The sequence below is a fragment of the Panthera onca genome, chromosome D1, assembly GCF_046562875.1.
Source record: "Panthera onca isolate mPanOnc1 chromosome D1, mPanOnc1 haplotype 2, whole genome shotgun sequence".
Lineage (NCBI taxonomy): Eukaryota > Metazoa > Chordata > Mammalia > Carnivora > Felidae > Panthera > Panthera onca.
Window position 1 is genome coordinate 112,301,581 of NC_138348.1, and position 19,750 is coordinate 112,321,330.

Here is a 19,750-nt window from a genome sequence, read left to right on the forward strand (position 1 = left end):
AAATTTATAATATTTTTTTCTTTGGAACTTACCTTTACCAACAAAGCTATAGCTTTTGAAATTATGTGCAATAAATGGTGTTTTACATAACTATGACGACATCGAGAACGGAACATCTGGTCCTACAATTCAACACTGAATCAGACGCACGTAATGTGAAGGGGGTCCAGGGCTGCGTCATGCTGCTGATTACATCTACGTATCGACTTCCATAAACTGAGCCTGCTATGATGTTATAGGTTCCCGCTTTTGTGATGCTAAATTTAGTCATAAAACAGAATGCATGTCCATATGGTTTTCACACGTATAAATATATATATACACATGTAACACAAGAGGCTACGGTGCCCAGATTTTCCTTTTTCCCTCTGTGATTACTAACAGTATATGATTTGGGTAACACGGTCAAAATACGTCATAAGTGTCAATACACAGACACACTGCATAAAGACATTTTACCAGACCGTGTCCTTTTAGAAACCAGAGTCTATTCATGTCTCTATAATAGACATGACAGAAAGTCATATGTAAATCCTCCTGTACCTTTTAAATCTTTATTAACTTTTATGTTACTTGTCACTTAAGACCGATTTAATTCTTACCTTCCTCCATATTGAGTATTTTCAGGAATTTGGAAAGCAGCAACTGGGACAAAATGTAACCTGCTAACTGACATACAGCTAGTTTCTGCACCTGACTTGTAATCAGTGTTCTCGGAGATGAAACATGGTTTAGAATATGTCTTAAGTGAACTTCAGAGACAAAAATCACATCTTTTTCATTACCTACAATAATAAGTATTTTTTAATCCTTCTACACACAACATCCCCATGTATTTCCCCATGGTATTCGCCTGACAGCTACATTATCGTCCTTTGTTCTAGTGATCTCTTGCTGTGTAACAAAACACTCTAAAACTTCGTGTTTCAAAACAGAGAAAACTATTGGGTCAGTATTGTACAGACCAGATGGGATTCGGCGGGTAGGGGTCTCTGTTTTCTAGGAGCACTTTAGTGGACCCCCTCTCCATCTTCTAAAAGACAAATGGAAGGGACCCACCAAAAAAGGGTTTACAGGAGAAAGGAGCATAGATTTGACACGTCTAGATTAGTATGAGTACGGGACCAGAGAGAATCTCCAGAGAGGAGGAAAAGATGGAAAAAGTGTAGACATTATCAAGACGAATTAGAAAGCGGCAAGGCCGAAGGGGCAGAGGCACACTTAGGGGGCTCCTCACTTAGGGGGCTGCCTGCTCACCTACGCACCTGTGGGAGACTGAGCCCCTGTAAATGCAACTACCAATCACTTCCAGATCCACATACCGGAGCCCACACTCACCTCTGTGAATCTTCTAGACTCCAGAGGGAAAAGCTGCTAGATCTTAAGCTCTTTCAAGCCCTAAGAGAAACGTATCATGAAAAGTGTGTGAAAAGAGAGCGCCTTACTGTCATTTCCTGTGACATTAACTTGGAAAGCAGCTCATTTCCATGTACCTTTTCAGGCCCTGTAGATATTTTAGATACTTAATTTTAACACATGCTAACTTACTGCACCCCGCAATATAATTTTCTCACTTCACATTCACAAAGGCTTTTTTCTTTTCTTTCTTTCCTTTCTTTCTTTCTTTCCTTTCTTTCTTTTCTTTCTTTCTTTTTCTTTCTTTCCTTGCTTTCCTTTCTTTCTTTCCTTCCTTCCTTTTATTTCTTTCTTTCTTTTTTTTTCTTTTTTAACATAACATCAAACTGGCATTTCCCACACACCCTCCCAGAAAATGTTTAAATTTAGTTTTCAATTATGCAGGTAAGTGCACAAGTGAATGACGGAGCTCTCTATCAGGACACCTGTTTCAGACTGAGGCTAGATGACCTCTGTGCCTGTCCAGCTCACTGTATCTCGTTTGGGCTCTCTAGCACGTAAGATAATACTGCAGCAAAGAAAGTGAACTGTTTTCCTTCAGGTCACATAATGAGTCAAGGGGGCAGTCAGATATATGCCGATAGGATTATTCAATATCTTGTTTATGGCGGAGGGCGGGGGGGCCAGCTGAGGGCAGAGGACAGGGTAACGGCACCCCCCACCCCAGGTGGGACATGTGTGATCTTCCTCAGACACTCCTGGCTGCCCAAGAACAAAGGAAAGGCAAGAAAGCAGATAGGTGACTGATAGAGGTCATAGTCGTGCAGGAGTCTCCCTTGCTTTACGGCTTACAGTAAACTGCAAGAAAAAGGCAATCTTATCCACAGTCTAATCTCCGGAAACCTACAGACTTTGTTTCCTGCAGCCCTAACATCACCCTCATCAAGATGTAAGGGGGTTTAAGTGCTTGGCATGGTGGGAAACTAAGGCAAATGAAAAATTAAATTCCCCACTACCTACAACCCAGTGACAACTCCCTGAAACCGAAAGAGCGACCTCCCTGTAGGAGCTCGGTTGCCTGGATGATGACACTTTTGCTAGGGGCAAAAGGGTGTCTTGACTTAACATTATCCCAACCTCCAGAATCCTGGAAGTCTACTTTTACGTATAAAAATTCCTTTGGATTTTGCCAGACATACGCTGTCAATCATACTCCAAGCTTATGGCCCCCTGATACATATCTGAAGGGACTCATGACTGAGGTTTTACTAAACAGTAATAAATGACGTTTTCCTAACAGCAGCTAGCCCCTCAAGGTCCTGGAAACCTTGCTTCCAAAGTTCCTCAGAGACTTACTCTGTCCCTAACCCCCTCCCAAAGGGAAGGTATATAATCAGTTACCCTTCACAACCCCATTAAAGCTCTTTGTGCCCGCGGGTCCTGTCCCCATGCTTTAATAAAATCACCTTTTTGCACCAAAGATGTCTTCAAGAATTCTTTCTTGGCCATTGGCTCTGAACCCCCATCATCACCCCAGAACTCCATCATTGTGACAATGACATTTTTTGAACAAATCTCATGGCTGTGTTGAGCTACAGCCAGTAATTCTCTTCAAGGGCAATTTCCCAATCTTCAAGAAAGGGTACATGAAACAATACTAACGGGTTCTGGAAAAATAAAGCAGATCTTATTTGCATGATATAGTCATGCATTTTTTAAGTACCTACTGAGTATTCAGATTTGCCCTAAGGGATGTATAAATTATATTTATCACACCCAAGGGTTGAAAATTGAATTAAAGATAAAGCACACCACATAAAATAGTGGAGAAAAAGCATTCATTGAACTTAACATTTAAATAATGAATACAACAAATATGAATTTGATTGAAGAGGAAAGAGAGTTTAAGAGATTTGACTTAGATGCTACAAGATGTACAAACTTCGAGGAGAAGGAAATATGGAAACATCATGGGCATATGCAATAATCATTTGTACTGATTTAAAGAGGAAAAATAAAGTACATTACTTGAAATAAAAAATACTAAATAATGGATATTAGGCTACTCATTCTATGTATTTTTTAAATTTATGATTCATACTTTTGTTCAAAAGAAATGAAAATAACTAAGGTTTAAGGAGAAGTTTAAAAAAATACCTGCAGAGCCTTGTGCTATTTATGATTTATATATTAATTAATATTCATTAATCTATTAATATCATTTAATTAAGAAACTGAACACCTATTAAATACCAAGAAACAAGCTAGAAAAAGAAATAGGTGTTACTGCCATTTACTGATATGCACATCTCAGGAGGAGATGCTTTAAAGGTTCTAAGAATAAGTTCAATTTTGGATGTAACGAATGGGAGTTGTCTCTGCAAGGTCTAAGCAGAGAAAATGAATACAAAACCAGTATACACATGTAGAGTTTGGAAAAGAGGTCAAGAACAGAGATGCAGATTTTGAGAACAGGAACATAAAGAGTTATGAAACTACAGGAATATATGTGGTCACCTGGGAAGTATCAGACCAATCCAAAATGCCTAGAGACTCCCACCTTAGTGAAATAAGAAAAGAAATAAAAGAGAATCAGGCTTTAAATATTTTCATAATATAACAGATGTGCCCATAAAATGCATCAACATAGGATCAAGATGTCTTGAACACAGATATTTTTATTATCTGTTGATTTTATTACCAAGAACAACATAGTAGAATATATAATAGTTTCAGCGGAGGGTGGAGTTGAAAGGTGTTGTGTTGTGTTGTGTTGTGTTGTGTTGTGTTGTGTTGTGTCACATCGATTTGAGGAGTGAACCTTGAGGATGTTTCACTAATGAGAGGAAGTCCATAGAAAGGATGTAAGGTTTGAAAAGAACATCTTAGGGCAAAGATCACAAAGTTCAGAATTAGCCTAGACAAAAGGAAAAGAGAATGTTTTTTCTATCAAAGAAAACAGACCTTTTAAAAATAGATTTCCAGGGGCGCCTGGGTGGCGCAGTCGGTTAAGCGTCCGACTTCAGCCAGGTCACGATCTCGCGGTCCGTGAGTTCGAGCCCCGCGTCAGGCTCTGGGCTGATGGCTGGGAGCCTGGAGCCTGTTTCCGATTCTGTGTCTCCCTCTCTCTCTGCTCCTCCCCTGTTCATGCTCTGTCTCTCTCTGTCCCAAAAATAAATTAAAAACGTTGAAAAAAAAAAATTAAAAAAAAAAACAACAAAAAAAAACCAAAAAAAAAACAAACAAAAAAAAAAATAGATTTCCAGTCACACAAACTTGAGATGGTTTTAAATGTTTTGAATCCCTGCTTTCAGTGATATCTTCATGCTTGGTGGCAGTCTCCTTAAAAAGTTTAGCTCAATTCTAGCACTCTCTAATTTATTAAATCTTTACTTTTAATGGTGATCATTCAAAATCATCAATGAATTTCTTATTTAAAGCTTTTTGTTGTTTGGTTGGTTGGTCTTTATTCTCACCACAACAGAAAAATGGTCGGTCCAACAGGTGATGGGTTTCTGAGTTTAGAATGTGGAATGTTTAGGACAATCAGTTCTTAACTTTGGAGCTTAGCACTAATTTTAAGACCACAGAAAAATTCTACTCAGAACACAGTATCCTTTCATGTAAAAATGAATAATATTAGAAGTTTTGAGAGGAAAAGAAGACATCAAGAAAGTTGGCAGGCATTAGATTTTGCTTCCGTGGGAAGCAAAAGTCAAGGTTATAGTGGGGATGGAGACAGCTTAAGCTAAGAAGTAAAGATTCATAGTAAGTATTGGAAATGTGAGAAGATTGACACATAAAATGAATACCATGCACTTTAAAGATCCATCTGTATGGAGAAGTTTTACTCTTCAGCGACTCCACTATGCATATTTATGTAATGAAAGAGGGTAGGTTTAGTGTCCAAGCTAGATTCTGAGTTGAAGATCCAAAGAACAGATGTGGCTGGAGGCCACGGGGATGAAGGGAATTGAAGAAATTTGAAAAGGTGTGTTTCAGATTATTTATCTCTTAATTAGCATCCTTGAAAACAAGGTCTTAGAAAAAAAAAATTTTGGATCCAGTTGCCTTGAAAAACTGAACAGATCTTAGAGTCAAGTGGACGGATGTGTGTTAATCCAATGTCACTGGATTCGAGGCCAAATAGTGGTTCCATGAACTGGGAAGTAGGGAAGGAGGAGAAAGGTGAACTGAAAACAAAAATCACTGTTTGTCCTTAGACATGTGAAGTTTGAGCCACCCGTGGACCATCCAGGTGGACACATCCAGTTGGGATACCAGAGTTGTCAGTTTGGGGAAGGGTCAAGGTTGGATTTGGGAGAGTAGGCAGGTAGACAACTGTTAGAACACTAAAAGAAGATGGCATCTCCCAAGGACAGCATGGGAGCAAGAAGGTCAGTCAGTGAAGGATGGACACTAATTCTTAAAGGGGTGGAGGGAGAGAGCAGGCACAGAAAATGGGATGGAAACGTAAAAAGAAAGAGATAAAGAGTCAAGGGGGAGAGGACACAGAGATTAAAGGTTCAGATGTGTGAGTGTGTTGACAATGATGGTGGTCGTGTTGAGAAAGAATTTTATTAGCTTGTTAACTTCAAGGTGCTAAATAAAACATGTAGCTTGATGTTTCGACTACATTTTAACTTTTTCAAACTACTTTTTCCCCTTGCTGTATAAATCTTATAATCATAATTAATGACCAACTACTTAAAAATTTTTCAATTAAGTATGGATTATACTACATTGGACTATTTAATGATCTTCAAAGAACCTTAGGTATTAATTTATCATTTTTACTATAAAATGAGAGATAGCAAGTAAACTAAATATATATAGGAGAGATTAATTCATGCTTTAAATTTAGTTTATTAGTATTTTTTTAATGTGTATTTATTTTTGAGAGAGAGAGTGCACAAGCAGTGGAGGGGCAGAGAGAGAGGGAGACACAGAATCCGAAGCAGGCTCCAGGCTCTGAGCTGTCAGCACAGAGCCTGATGCGGGACTCGAACTCACAAACCTTGTGAGATCAGGACCTGAGCCGAAGCCGGATGCCTAATCGACTGAGCCACCCAGGTGCCCCATAGTTTCTACGATTATTATTGTGGCAACTAGCTCCTTTTCCCACATCAATGCCTGCCTCCAGCCAAGGTAGATCATTTGCACGGGCAAATAATCCATTTATAACATACAAAACATAGTCTTCTAAAGCCTACATTTCATTTCAGTGATAGTACTTTATAAAACACCACAATACTCTGTTCCCCTCCTTCCTGGTCTCACGGTGCTGTCCCCTGCTTCTGGGCCTACCACGGGTCTCATGGCCCGCATCTCCCTATGCCTGGGGACTTGCTGTTTCGGAGGGAATATGGAACAGACGCACTTTCGGTCTGTCTGCAGTCGCTGTCTCAAGTTTTTCAGACTTCAAGCAATTCCCTTCACGCGCCCATTTCCATCACTGTGTCCTTGGACTTACTTCTGCCCCACAAAGACGTCAGTAACGGCAGGACTGGGACTCACCAATGTTAATGCCCCGTGAGCATGTACTCGGCCCAAATCCCAGCCCATGTATGGAGGCGGTTTGCCCTTCTCATGACCAAGGTTACTAAACTTCTCTGCCCTGTGGAACAGGCTCGGGTGAAGGGAAGTCCCGCAAGGTTACGCTGCCTTTAGAAAATCCTCCTTTAAACAAAGCACTAGCCACCCCCTCCCCCAAACCCTCTCTGGCAAGAAAGCCTTTGAATTAAAAATCACCTTACTAATGAAAGTAACTCACTTAGTTCTCAGAAGCGCAGGAAATGGTACCATCGCTCTCAGGATTCCCTGTGAGAGGAAGTGACGGACCTACAGACAAGCCCAGGACTACGGAGCTGGTGACTGGTCGAGTCCGGGCAAAGGTCTTTTCCCCAGCCCCTCACGTGGCACCCGGTAGGACAAGTGTCCACGGGGACTTCAAGGGGAGAGGAAAACGCTGCAGGCCCGGCTCAGAGCTCTGGGCCTACTTCCCGTGCCTCCCACCTGTGCCCCTGATCCTGGCACGGGGGCTCCTGACAAGCCAGGGGAGACCAGAAGCCCTCCTGGGTCTCAGAGCCGCTGGGCACATGGGGAGGTGGCCTGCCACCCAGCCTTGTCTCGGGAAGCCGGCTGTGGCCACCGCAGCCTCCGAGGGAAGCACGGCCAGGCCAGTGCATCTTGTCGCTAGCCTCACTGTGGACATGACAGGCACTTGTGTGGAAGCAGGAGCTTCATCCGACCGTCAGACTTCATCTTCCAACTGTGGCTGTTTGGGTCTCAGGAGTCACCTTAGCTACTTGAGGGACGGGCTGCAGGGGGGTGCCTTAAGGTCTCCCAAAGAGGCCTCCCCCAGCTGAGACGGCCGCATGAAGGCTCCCGGAGGGACGAGCGGGCGCACTGAGACGTCCTCTGACCCCTGCACCTGGTGATCGTTTCCAAGACGTGCTTCCAGGGGACAAGGTGAGGTCCGGAGAGGTCTGCTGATTCCCACATGGTGGGGCCAAGCCCCCCACTTCCTCAGCGGATACAGGTTACGGGAACTTCTTGGAATTTGCCCGGAGAGCTCCAACTAACATTTGGTTGTGCAGGAAAAACGCCGGCCTTTAAACTCTGGAGACTTCACGAACACCTTGTGCTCAGAGCCCTCCCCTAATAAGGCCGTGCTGCCATCTGATACTGGGAGCGTCACTTTCCTCTGGGCATAAAAGCATCTGGAGATCACACAGTCATAGACAGCGTCAAGCCCTAAGCTCTGACGTGCCCTTGGCCGCACGTGTCAGCACCCTCCGACAGAAGTGCAATGAGGAATACGATGAAGACTAGTTAAGAGGCCACGAAGACTGACGACGCTCCCTGGGGAGCACACACCGTCCTCAGCCAGCAGAAGAGCCCAGACCCGCAGCGAGGGGGGCGCACCAGGTCAGCTCGCAGTGCGTCACCGTAACGTGACAGTTAAGTTCTGGAATCCACTCCAGGACACCAGAGCCACCCGGCAGTTTTTGGAGCAGACAGTGTAAGCCTGCTGATGGTTTAAAATACATTTAGTATGTCTCTTACAACTACAAAACTGCATTCTTCCCCCTTAAATGGTAGGTCCTGAAAATAAGAGGAGGGGTATTTAACAAACATTCTTCTTTCCGATTTATGAAAATAATTTTTTAGACCGAAATGGGGGGAGAAAAAAAAAGCCTTTGGAAAGTTGTTTATCCCCTCTTTTCATAGCCTGCTGCCAAGAGGAAATGAATAGCGTCTTTTGAGATATTCACAGACATCCGGTGCGGACTGGGGAGCTCGCTTGGAGAGCCAGCATTTACTTTATTTTCTGTATTTGAACCGTTCTCGCCCAGGCTGTCCCCGACTCTGTTCCAGGGCCTTCCTGAGCACCAGATGCCAGGCTGGGTCTCTCTCCCTGCCTTCTCCAAACACTCATTCTCCCGGCCCTGCTCTCAGGAGTTTCCTACTCAGGCACCTGGGAGTACTGGGGTGAGAACGGGAGGAGTATTGGGGTGGGAAGCACGCCTCGCACCCTCAGCCTCTCCTCCCTGGCTGAGCACGGGGACGTGTCCTGGGACATATGAGCAGGTCGGGAACAGATGATCTGTACGAAATGTGTGTCCCAGGCCTTAGCGACCAGTGAGCGTGCAGCCTCGTCATTGGGTCAGGACCAAGTACGAGCCTCAGCAACACCCTCCAGCTGAGTGGAAACCCTCCGCGCCATTCAGGGGACCATCTGCTACTCCAGGAAGTATAAATATATTTTGCTGCACCAGCTCTCCCCACCGGCTCTTCTCCGGCACACACGGCAGGACGAAAATGAGCCCCTCTGCCTCTTCCCTCCCCGCGCACCTGAGGCATTTGCCATACACTTCACATGAGCTTGGCATCCCATTCTAACAGGTGCCCAAACGGTGCCCAAACGGTGCCCAGACAGCTCTCTAAGAACACATGCTTACAAATACAAGTATAATCCCACTTTCCTCCCAACTTCTGATGGGCTGAAGCAAGAACGTATTTGTAGTGACCCACTGCCATCCAATTTCCCTGCCATCGGACATTCTGCTCGTCTCCGAGGCCACGTGTGGCCTCTCGATTCAGTGGAAAATAAGGATGCTCCCCCATACTCCCTCCGCAGTGCCCGTGACACCAGGCTCTTGCCCTCATCCACGTGAATCGCTAAGACTTAGGTGTCGGGGTTGCTGGCTGTGCTCTCTGTGGGGACCAACCCCCTTCTCCCAGGGTACCCCGCACCACTCCGGTCAGCTCTTCGAGGCTCCAGAGGACCTCGCCTTCACTCTGTGTTTCTAGCACATCCACGTCTCAGCACCCTGGTGGACACGCTCTCTGATTTTCTTCGGTCTTCAGCCAGCCTTCAATGTCACAAAATATCACCGTCGTGGAGATGTGAGCTGACAGCCACGACAGGAGTCACGGGCTCACACAACGGGCCGCCATAGGACAGGCTCATTGGTGGTTAAGCCAGTGAGCAGCACAGGGAGAAGGCAACGAGGGCGCAGAAAAGGGAGACCAAGGTCTCCCTTTGGGTCACGCTATCCCCTACTTCCTGATATTCAGGCCCGGCTCTTATCAACCCCACACTCCAATTTCACGGCTGAGTTTCTGTCTTCCCTCCGCACGGCCCCCGACACAACATGTGGCTGAAACCGTCCAGCGCGCTTGGACCCGGCAGTCGCACGGGAGCCCAGCCGGGGGGGGGGGACAGACCAGCAGACTAGCGGTGGATGTGAGGCTGGCCCCGTGGACCAAGCGTCTGTGATGAGGGCATCCTTCCCTCATCAGTAAAGCCACTGGGTCCACGCGGGTGGAGTTGATGTCACAGAAAGGGGCCTACCAGGCTGCCGGTCGGCCGCTAACGTCTCCTCTTTGCCCCTCCAGCACAACTAGAAATGTGATGAGGTACAAGTTCCCGCACCTATTCCAGGAACGACCTCCTTCACAGGTCCTACTGACGAGGCCGTCTCTCTCGTTTCCGTGGTGCTAGACTGCATTTACCTAAAACAGAAACCCAAGCTGCTTTGTCAGGGAATTTGTGAAAAATCAGCGAGTCAGTCAGAAGTCAGAAGTTTATACGAATTTACCATTTTTTGCAGGGGTGAAGAAAGCAACTACAAAGATCAGAACTTACAAAGTTAACTGTGAGTCGGGGGCTAATTATATAATGAGATTCTGTGAGGCCCACAGTCAAACTGAGAACTGGTGAATATACCCGAACCACCGGACTGCCTCAGTCACCGAAAGATGAATCTCAGGACATGTAAGCCCAGAGGGTATACAAAAGCCAGTCAGGAAGGGCACACCGTGCAGACCCCAAAGACGACGAGACCCCACAGAGGTGGCTGGGGCTCCTACAGGCCCCCATCCTGTCAGAGCAGCCTCATGACACCGTCCTTCACCACCAGCTCAGATGTGGCCTTTCTGACCGGAGGTTTCGATGCGTAAAATCCCCCTCCCACCGGAAACACAAAACCTTCTGCTTTCTTCTCCAAAAGTCACTTGTGAAACAAATCCTAAGACATCAACATGATTTGCAGGGAAGAAAGAGGTGAAGCAGTTTCTTGTTTCACACACCCCATGGTTTTCTACACACCTCGCGCTTACCTCCGTATTTCTACCAATCTTTGTCAGTCTACACAAATACCGTGTGAATCTGTGCATGGACGGCCTCACAACAGAAGCCTTCGCCCACTTTCCTTCTGGCTTATTCTCTGGAAACTTTCAGAGACCCGCCTCCTAGCTTTTCTACCTGAAGCACAGGCCCGCTCTCCTGAGCACTGTATAATCAGCAGGAACACGAGTAGTTAACAGCTCACAGGGGCAAGACCTCAAAGAAAAAGAACACGTTCCAAGCACCCTCTGAGTGTTGAGTTTGTACACTCTCTTTTATATGCAATGAGCTTCCAGACTCACATGTGATTTTCCATTTATGCGACTTTTTCACTTTCGTTCTTGGTATCGGGATGAAAGCTTTTTTCTTGTCTCTATTCTTTTTCCTCTGTGGCATTTCCCCCCTCCTTGCAAAATTTCCAAGCAGCGGAAATTTGAGGAGCTATGGAACACGTGTGGCCATTTAAGTCAGACAGGGTGTGGGCAGAAGGCACTTGCACCAGCCAATAACCCCCAGCAACACGTGCTTCGGCCTCAACGCAGGGACGGCGATGTCGACCGAGCAAGGCTGACCAGAGGACTGAAAACCACGGGGACACGTGAGGCACAGACCCCATATCTAACTGGGGTGAAATAAACACAAGTTGTTCATTACTGCCACAGCTTCTAAGTGTTAGGCTCCACATCTTGAGAGCTTTCCTACATAAAACTGCTGAGATTTGAGTCACGAGGAACTTAAATTACACATTTATTTTTTAACCAAGCATCTGCTGAGCCATTATGTCCTGGTGTGCCATACCCTGGAGATGAACGGAATAACCGTACCGTCCAAGAGCTCAAAGCTAACGAGAGAGGAGGACGGGGGCGGAAGCGAGTATAAGGACGACACGCGAATCAGGACGTGCGCAAGGCCTGCCTGTGGTGGACAGGAAGGAAGATGAGCTCAGACTCCACAAAAAACCTGATACTCCTCCGGCTCTCGTAGGGGAACCTACGTGAATATACCCGAACCACCGGACTGCCTCAGTGATAGGTGGAGGTTTAATGAAGCACCAACGATGAAGAAAACGTAACTGAACACAGTGACCGTGAAGAGACTCAAACACGTTGGTGTGACCTCAATTCGTAACACCAGTCCACGTTGTTGGCCATCGCTTTTCTATCCCCTGTTCCCGAGCCCGCACCAGTACTGAGGGGCACGCTCTGTGTGTCCCGACTCGTTGACGCTTACCCGCTCTCCGTGGGCACCAAATCCAGGGAGCAGCTATGAGTTCCCCCTGGAGCACCCACTTTCCCTCCTTCAACTAAGCATGTCCCATCCGCTTTGGGGAATCACCCCGTCCCCATTACTGGGCGTGCATGTCTGCTGGTGCTGCCCAGGGTTTTACCGGCACGGCTCGTCCCCTTGGCCACGGTGACTCGGGTCAAGGAGAGGTTTCAACATGCTGATTAATTTATGGGATGCGTGCACAAATTCACGTACGAATGCAGGCTTCGGCCCATTGCAACTTGCATCTTCCTGGCCGTCAGGTCGGCCCCAGGCACTGGCCAGTAGCCGGATCCAGTCCCCTAGGTGCATCCTTGACAACAACTGCTAGGCGTGCTGGAGACCAGCCTGTGCGCGGTGGGTGGTGCTGCAGGGAAGACCCATGGGACAGCTGAGCAAGCCCCGCGCAGATGTGGTGGACGAGACACGCGCTGATTACCACAATTCTCGTTTCCAACTAAACCGAATCACTTGTTTCTGTTGGCCAACAACATTCCACCCAGGGTTACCGATCTCATCAAGCTGAACCGCTGATCACTGAGAGCAGAAAGAAACCGCACGGATGCCATCGTCGTTTCTGTCAAGCAGCTGCGATGCTTGTGGGTGAACTTTCACCTCCCAAACTGCAAGATCTTTTCAGTTTGTAGAAAGCAGTCTGTGTTTTCATCAGCTCTCTCCCCGGGTCATCAGGACAATCCAGGAAACATCCGAGAGAATTTAAGTTCAATGTGTCCTGATGCCTGTCGCTGCCTTGTTTTTTCCCCCTTCATTTCCTGACTTTTCTTCTGGGGCTGGGAAACTCCATCTCCACGGCCCCTCCGTCTCTCAGCTTCCTGCGTCATCTTATTTCTCTCACTTTTATTTTACACTTATTTTATGAATGCATGCAGCTAATGTGCAGAAAACACATTCTTAGATTCCACGCCTTTGGGTAACTACTAGCCTGATTCACAGCTTGTCAGAGCAGCCATCTAACAACGACACCGTACCAAAGTTTAACACTATTTTAACACAACGTGTCATTAAACAAATTATGACCTGGAAAGGAGCGTTATAAATTACCAATGGTAACAATGATAGGACTGCCACAAACTGCTAAGAATAACCAATATCCAAAAGTATAAAACATAATGAAACATACATAACATTACAAACATTTTGTGCACGCAAACATTTTGTGCACACTTGAACTTCTAATTTATTTTTTTTTAATGTTTATTTTTGAGAGAGCGTGCACACGCACACACACACACACACACACGTGGGCAGGGGAGGGATAGGGAGAGAAGGGGACAGAGGATCCACGGCCCAACGTGGGACCTGAACTCATGGACCCTGAGATCATGACCTGAGGTGAAGTCAGACGCTTAACTGACTGAGCCCCTTCTAACATTTTTTTCTTCTCTTTTCTTTTTTAATGTTTATTTTTGAGAGAGAGAAAGAGAGCACGAGTGAGAGTGGGGGAGCAAAGAGAGAGGGAGACACAGAACGTGAAGCAGGCTTCAGCTCTGGGCTGTCAGCACAGAGCCCGACACAGGGTTCAAACCCACAAACCATGAGATCACGACCTGAGCCGAACTTGGAAGCTTAACCTACTGAGCCACCCACACGCCCCTATTTATTTTCAATCAGAAAGTGCTTGTGGGTCATCACTTCTGATCCACTGGCTGGTAGGTAAGTTTTATCTTATTTACATGACTGTACTACGCCCCAGTTCTTCTCACTTAAGCTCTCTCCATGTAAATACGCACAAAACGTTAGTTAAGAGTTACCCCTCTTGGTCCTCCGGCATCATTTATTTTCTTCACTAAGTGGCTTCAGGGAGAAATGAAACTTTACTGGCAGAAATGAAACTTACTGGCTAAGGATTAAAAACAGTTACATGTTCTCATCCAACTTACAAATTAGTGTTTCTAATTAAACTCCAACCTTAAAAATTTCTTTGTTTTGAATCCTTCCTGTTGAGTGGTTACCAAACTGTCCAAGTGTATGTCTCTCTTAACGCTAACAGATAATGTGCAGGCCTCTACGTCTTTATTGCTGTTCGTTAGCCGCGAGCAGTACGCTTTGACTTTTATGTCCTTGACACTATGAAATAATGCTTCTATAGTTCAGTTCTTCTTAATGTTTCTACTTTAAATAGAATGGATTATGAAACTGAGATCTAAGCATTTTTAGAAATTCTGAGCTGGGGCTATGAGTTTAGCGAGAACGGTGTCAAATGGGAAACCCAAACAACATAATTGGCACTTTGAGGTTGAGGTTGATGTGACATTCTCTGGAATATATTTTAACGCTTATGCATATTTAAATTAAAATTTTAACCTCCTGACATTCAAACCAACAAGCCGTTCACCATCCAACTATGAGGCATGTCTGAAAAATAAGATGACACACAGCAAAAAAAAAAAAAAAAAAAAAAAAAAAAAAATTGACTTGTCTTGAATCTCTGCTCGTGGCACAAGAGAGTTCTAAAAAGCCTAGCTGTTTGCTAACATTTTGACAGTGGAATCTGATATTAGCACAGCTTCTCTGACTGATGATACAGAAAGAAAGCGTTTCAAATTGTATATCTATAAATGAAATGGTTGCCAGCAAGAAGCAATGGGCTGGTGTGTATTTGAGTCATGACATCCTTTCGGTTTTGTGACTTTGCCTTTTGTACAGCAAGTACTTTCTGGCTCCCCCCCCCCCCCAATATAACCTCTTGGAGGAGTGGGTGAAACAGGAATCTGCACTAGATACAGTGTACCCACCCCAGCACATCCCACCTGTCCACAAAGGTATTACAGACTTCATCCCTTTCTGACCCCCTGTGCTGGCTTCCAAGTGGCAGGGCCCCTGCAGAGCAGTCTGTCTGCGAACATGGCCAGAGCCCGGCTGGCGGGTCAGATGCCACGGCTAGTTCTGTCCCAATGTGATCTTGTCATGACCCACTTAGGTGCCACACCACCACAGGCCTGTGCTCCTGTGCTGTGTGTGTGGCGGGGGGGGGAACGGGGACCCAGCTTCAGATGAAGGTCACAGCGGGGGAAACAAAGGCGGTGTAACCGTTGAACGCTGTGCCCCATTTATAATCTCATCTGGCATTTATCACAGTGCCAGCTTTGGATTAAAATGCCACGGTGAAGATTCTCACGTTCAAGAGGCGGCACGAGTGAACATTATCGAATCTGACGGAATCTGTCCTTGCAGCGAACAGATGACATTTAAATTGGGAGGCTGCCAGAGGCCTTGGCTTCACTCCATCATTGTCAAGATTCATGGCGTTGAGGGAGTCATTTCGATTCCAAGGAACAGGAGTTATTTTGCATCCCGAGATCCAATGCTGCCACTTGAAACCAAAATACGCCAACATCCATGGCATGGAAATACAGAGGTCCCTTCTTGCCAACTGCCTCTGTGTTTATTTACTTCAAGTCCCAATAGACAATCCCGATCAGTTCTGCCACCCACGTTATAAACAGCGCAGCAAATTCATAAAGAGCCTTTCTTCAGTGAACGGAAATGATTCTGAAGTCTGATGAGACTCACGGTGTCCTGGTAAAGGGAGACGGGAAGAGGGAGAATAGGTTCTCTAATTTCAACTTGAGGAAAGTAAGGAATACAAAAGTTAAGTGGCCAACCTCCATTGATTCCAATAAATTTATTCAGGAGTAGAGCCAGAAATAAAGATCAAGTCTCCTGGCCCATGCTCTAGGCCCCACGCTGCCTCACAGCTTTCAAAATTTTCATGTTCTTGGAAAATGCTAAAACGCTCTCCCCTCCTATGATACTAGATTCAGACACACTGCCATCTACTGAGCCACCAAGGAATGGAGGGCTTTCGCCTCAGAATGCCATCGCCAGGAGGCCCATGGGCTGTGTCTCCCCACCTAGGTAGGAAGGTGGTATAAGAAGTGTATGAATTTAAAACACATCCGCCCCCACCAAAAGATTCATATACTGACATTCTTAACATTTCTGTAACAATGCAGTGATACGCTATGTTCTTTGTACGTGGAACGCTCTTGCAATCAGCCGTCTCTCCCCGGGTCCTTATTCTGACATATTCTTCTACGGACCTGGAGAGTCTAGAACAGTCCTTCTCGTAACATACGGCAGTTTGAGGAATGCCGTACCATTTTCCTGTTGTCTGTATTGTCTTTTGCCGGGGTCCCATGACGCGCGCTAGTCATTCTACAAGCTGCCGAGACAAGGAATAACAGCAATCAAGCTGAACACAGCCACAGTCCTGGGAGGGGAGACAATACCATAAGAATGGTGTAAAAGGGCTCGAACAATAGGGGAGCAGGGTCTTAAATACATCTTCGACATGACTGCCTTTGTCCAGAGCCAAGCTTTTCTTTCCTCAGAAATAAACTGACGCTTCTTCTTTTGCCACGTCAACCCTCTGCAGCCACTCTGCATTCCCCCTAGGATAAGAGCCACATTTTCCAGACTCCATCAACTTATGGTGAACCCAAGTTCCTTCCGTCTCATTATTAGAGCCAAGTTAAGGTTATGATGTGTGTCTCTCTCTTGTGTTTCATCATTGTACTTAGTTCACTACTGCTAAGACAGAAGATGGGTTTCAATATGTAGAACGGCTTTTGTTTTTTGATGAGAAAGATCAAATAATATTAATACTTTGATACAGAACCACCATCCCCAGGAACAACTCACACAGTGGCTGAGGCATCCATACCACCCTCGTTCCCTGAATGCATTCTGTGTAAGATCTTAAGAATAATGTCTTGCCTGTGACGGTGGTTCCCAGACATCTTGGTCAAGAAATGTTAAACACAGACCCTCTGTCTCTTCTCTGGGAATATAACAGCTTACATTCCTATGAGTGTCAATGTTCTCATAAAGGAATTTTGTTGATTTGTACAATTAGTTATCCTTTGAAGTTTGCAGTTTGAAACTCAATTCAAACACCATTCATTTAATTTGGAATAAATGTGTATATTTGTCCATCCAAATCTTTACAGAAGTATCTCATTTTGAGGTCATCTTGGGCAGAAATAAGCAATGGTGTTTTTTCACATTTTTTTAAACATCAAGAACTTGTCAGAAGTCACAAAAGGCGTGGGGAGTACAAGCAGGGAAATACTAAAGAATGGAAACATGAGGGAGTTTTACTGACTCAGTGCAATGAGAACATCACGGAATTTTAATTGAAATGTGTGGAGAGAGGAAACTCCAGCCCAGAAATCTGTCCAGCTGCTGTTCAGTCCTCACTGAAGGAATATTAGATGTGGAGGCCACGAGGGCAGGGGACAGTTAGAGGGAAAATGAGAAGACAGGAGATGAGAAGCAGAGAAAGGGCACAGGCGGTTGACAAGGCATTTGAGCATCTTTGCTATGAGCTCAGACAAGGAGCCAAATATCTGGAGGGTTTATCTGAACGCAACCAAACCACCAGACTTTGGAGAAGCAATAACAGAAACAGAATGTTCTTTAGCCTTGTTCTATTTAAAGTGTGTGCATCTATAACAGTCTTTCAGAAAATGATTATTTATACTTGCTTCTCTTTATAACATGGTGACCATACATCACACTGTAAGAATAGTAGTTAGATTTTGAAAATGCCTCTGAAAACTCTCTTTTCCCTGACACTAGGAAACGGAATTAGTTCAGTGGTGTCACTATTTCCTAAGTTATTTATCCTTTTTTCAATCCTTATATTCTACATAATTTGTTTTAAAACAGAATTATAACCTCTTATTTATTTTTTTCCAAATATTTATTTATTTTTTGAGAGAGAGAAAGTGGGGGGGGGGAGGAGGGAGAGGAGCAGAGAGACAGAGAGAGATAGGAACTGAAGCAGGCTCCGTGCTGTCAGCACAGAGCCCAAGGTGGGGTTGAACCCACGAACCATGAGATCATGACCCAAGCTGAAGTCAGGCACTTAACTGACTGAGCCACCTAGGCGCCCCATAGCATCTTATTTCTTAAATAAAGAGTATAAGAATGATTTCACATGAGATTTCAGATCTTCGTACTCAATTAGCCTAACTGAACTCGAGCATTATGCAATCAGCTACAGTTTCCAAGCTAGGTGAGCGAGAATAAGTATGGAGTGTGGCGTTCTGGCCAAGGTGAGAGCTCAGAGGCCAAACCAGCAAGAGTCTACACAGCACCAGAGGGTAAAGAGTGGCGAAGAAACTTCTGACAAGACGTAGAAGGCCTGTCTCCAGTTCTCTAGGAGAGGACTGATCCGTATACGTGTGTGAGAAATCTTCCTGAAGCTGAAGAGAGGGTCTCATCCTGGAAGGGTTAGGGAGAATAAGCGGAGTTCATAAAGAGCCATGAATACTGACTCCTCCCACCATCCAGAAGAGTTAGGCTATCTAGAAGATACAACAAGCCTAAATGCATCTGCATACAGTAACAGAGCTGCCAAATACATGAAGAAAGAACAGACCTAATTACAAGGGGAAATAGATCCACAATTATAGGTAGAGATTACAACATCCTACTCTGAATAACTGATGGGAGAAGTAATGCCAAATCTACGCAGACTTCCAAAAACTGAAGAGGAGGGAAACCATCCCCATCACTCCCTGATGACAGCATTAACCTGACAACAAAACCAGAAAGGAAGCTTTACAAGAAAAGAAAACCAGATACCAAAATTTCTCATGAATACACATGTAATAAGTAAATGGAATCCAACAATATGTAAAAGAAGCAATATCTCATTACCCAGCTGGCACTATGAAACGCAAGGCTGGTTTCATGTTCGAAAATTTACCAATACAATTTACCATAATTACGGGTGAAAGAAGAAAAATCGTATGATAATCTCAATTGAAAAAAAAAAAAAAAAAACACATGATGAAATCAAATGTCCACGCCTGATAAAAACTCTCAGTATATGAGGAAAAGATGAGAAGTTGATTTTAAAAATATTAGAAAAAATAAGCCTATGTAAAACATCATACTTTTAGTGTTAAGAGATTGATTGCTTTGCTCCTAAGATCAGGAATCAGAAAATCTCATTACGTCCATTCAACACCATACTGGATATTCTATCCAATACACTACAGCAAGAAAAACAAAACCCACATGCAGATTGGAAAGGAAAAAGTCAAACTCTGTTTGCAGACAGCATAATCCTTTCTGTGGAAAATTCATTAGCATCTATAGCAGCCCCCAAAAAGCTATTGGAACTAATAAGTGAGTTTAGAAAACTTGCTAGATACAAGATCAATCTAGAATAAATAAATTGTATCTCTATACACTAGCAATGAACAATCAGAAATGAAAATAGCTTTTTTTTTTTTTTTTTTAAATTTTTTTTCAACATTTATTTATTTTGGGACAGAAAGAGACAGAGCATGAACGGGGGAGGGGCAGAGAGAGAGGGAGACACAGAATCGGAAACAGGCTCCAGGCTCTGAGCCATCAGCCCAGAGCCTGACGCGGGGCTCGAACTCACGGACTGCAAGATCGTGACCTGGCTGAAGTCGGACGCCCAACCGACTGCGCCACCCAGGCGCCCCGAAA

At 44.9% G+C, this 19,750-nt stretch overlaps 1 long non-coding RNA gene across 5 annotated transcripts in view; it reads right to left on the bottom strand.

Moving 5' to 3' along the window:
• The window catches only part of LOC132660785 (uncharacterized), a 493,076-nt gene that overhangs the window by 441,289 nt on the left and 32,037 nt on the right, over nucleotides 1-19,750 (bottom strand). The window contains exons 3-4 of one of the 5 annotated variants that reach the window (XR_009601882.3): nucleotides 16,378-16,490; nucleotides 15,310-15,796 (exon numbers count right to left, since the gene is read on the bottom strand). The exons of the other annotated variants lie outside the window; for them this stretch is intronic. This is a non-coding gene — a long non-coding RNA (uncharacterized LOC132660785). Of the gene's footprint in view, nucleotides 1-15,309; nucleotides 15,797-16,377; nucleotides 16,491-19,750 lie in introns of those variants that run through there. 5 annotated transcript variants of the gene reach the window in all.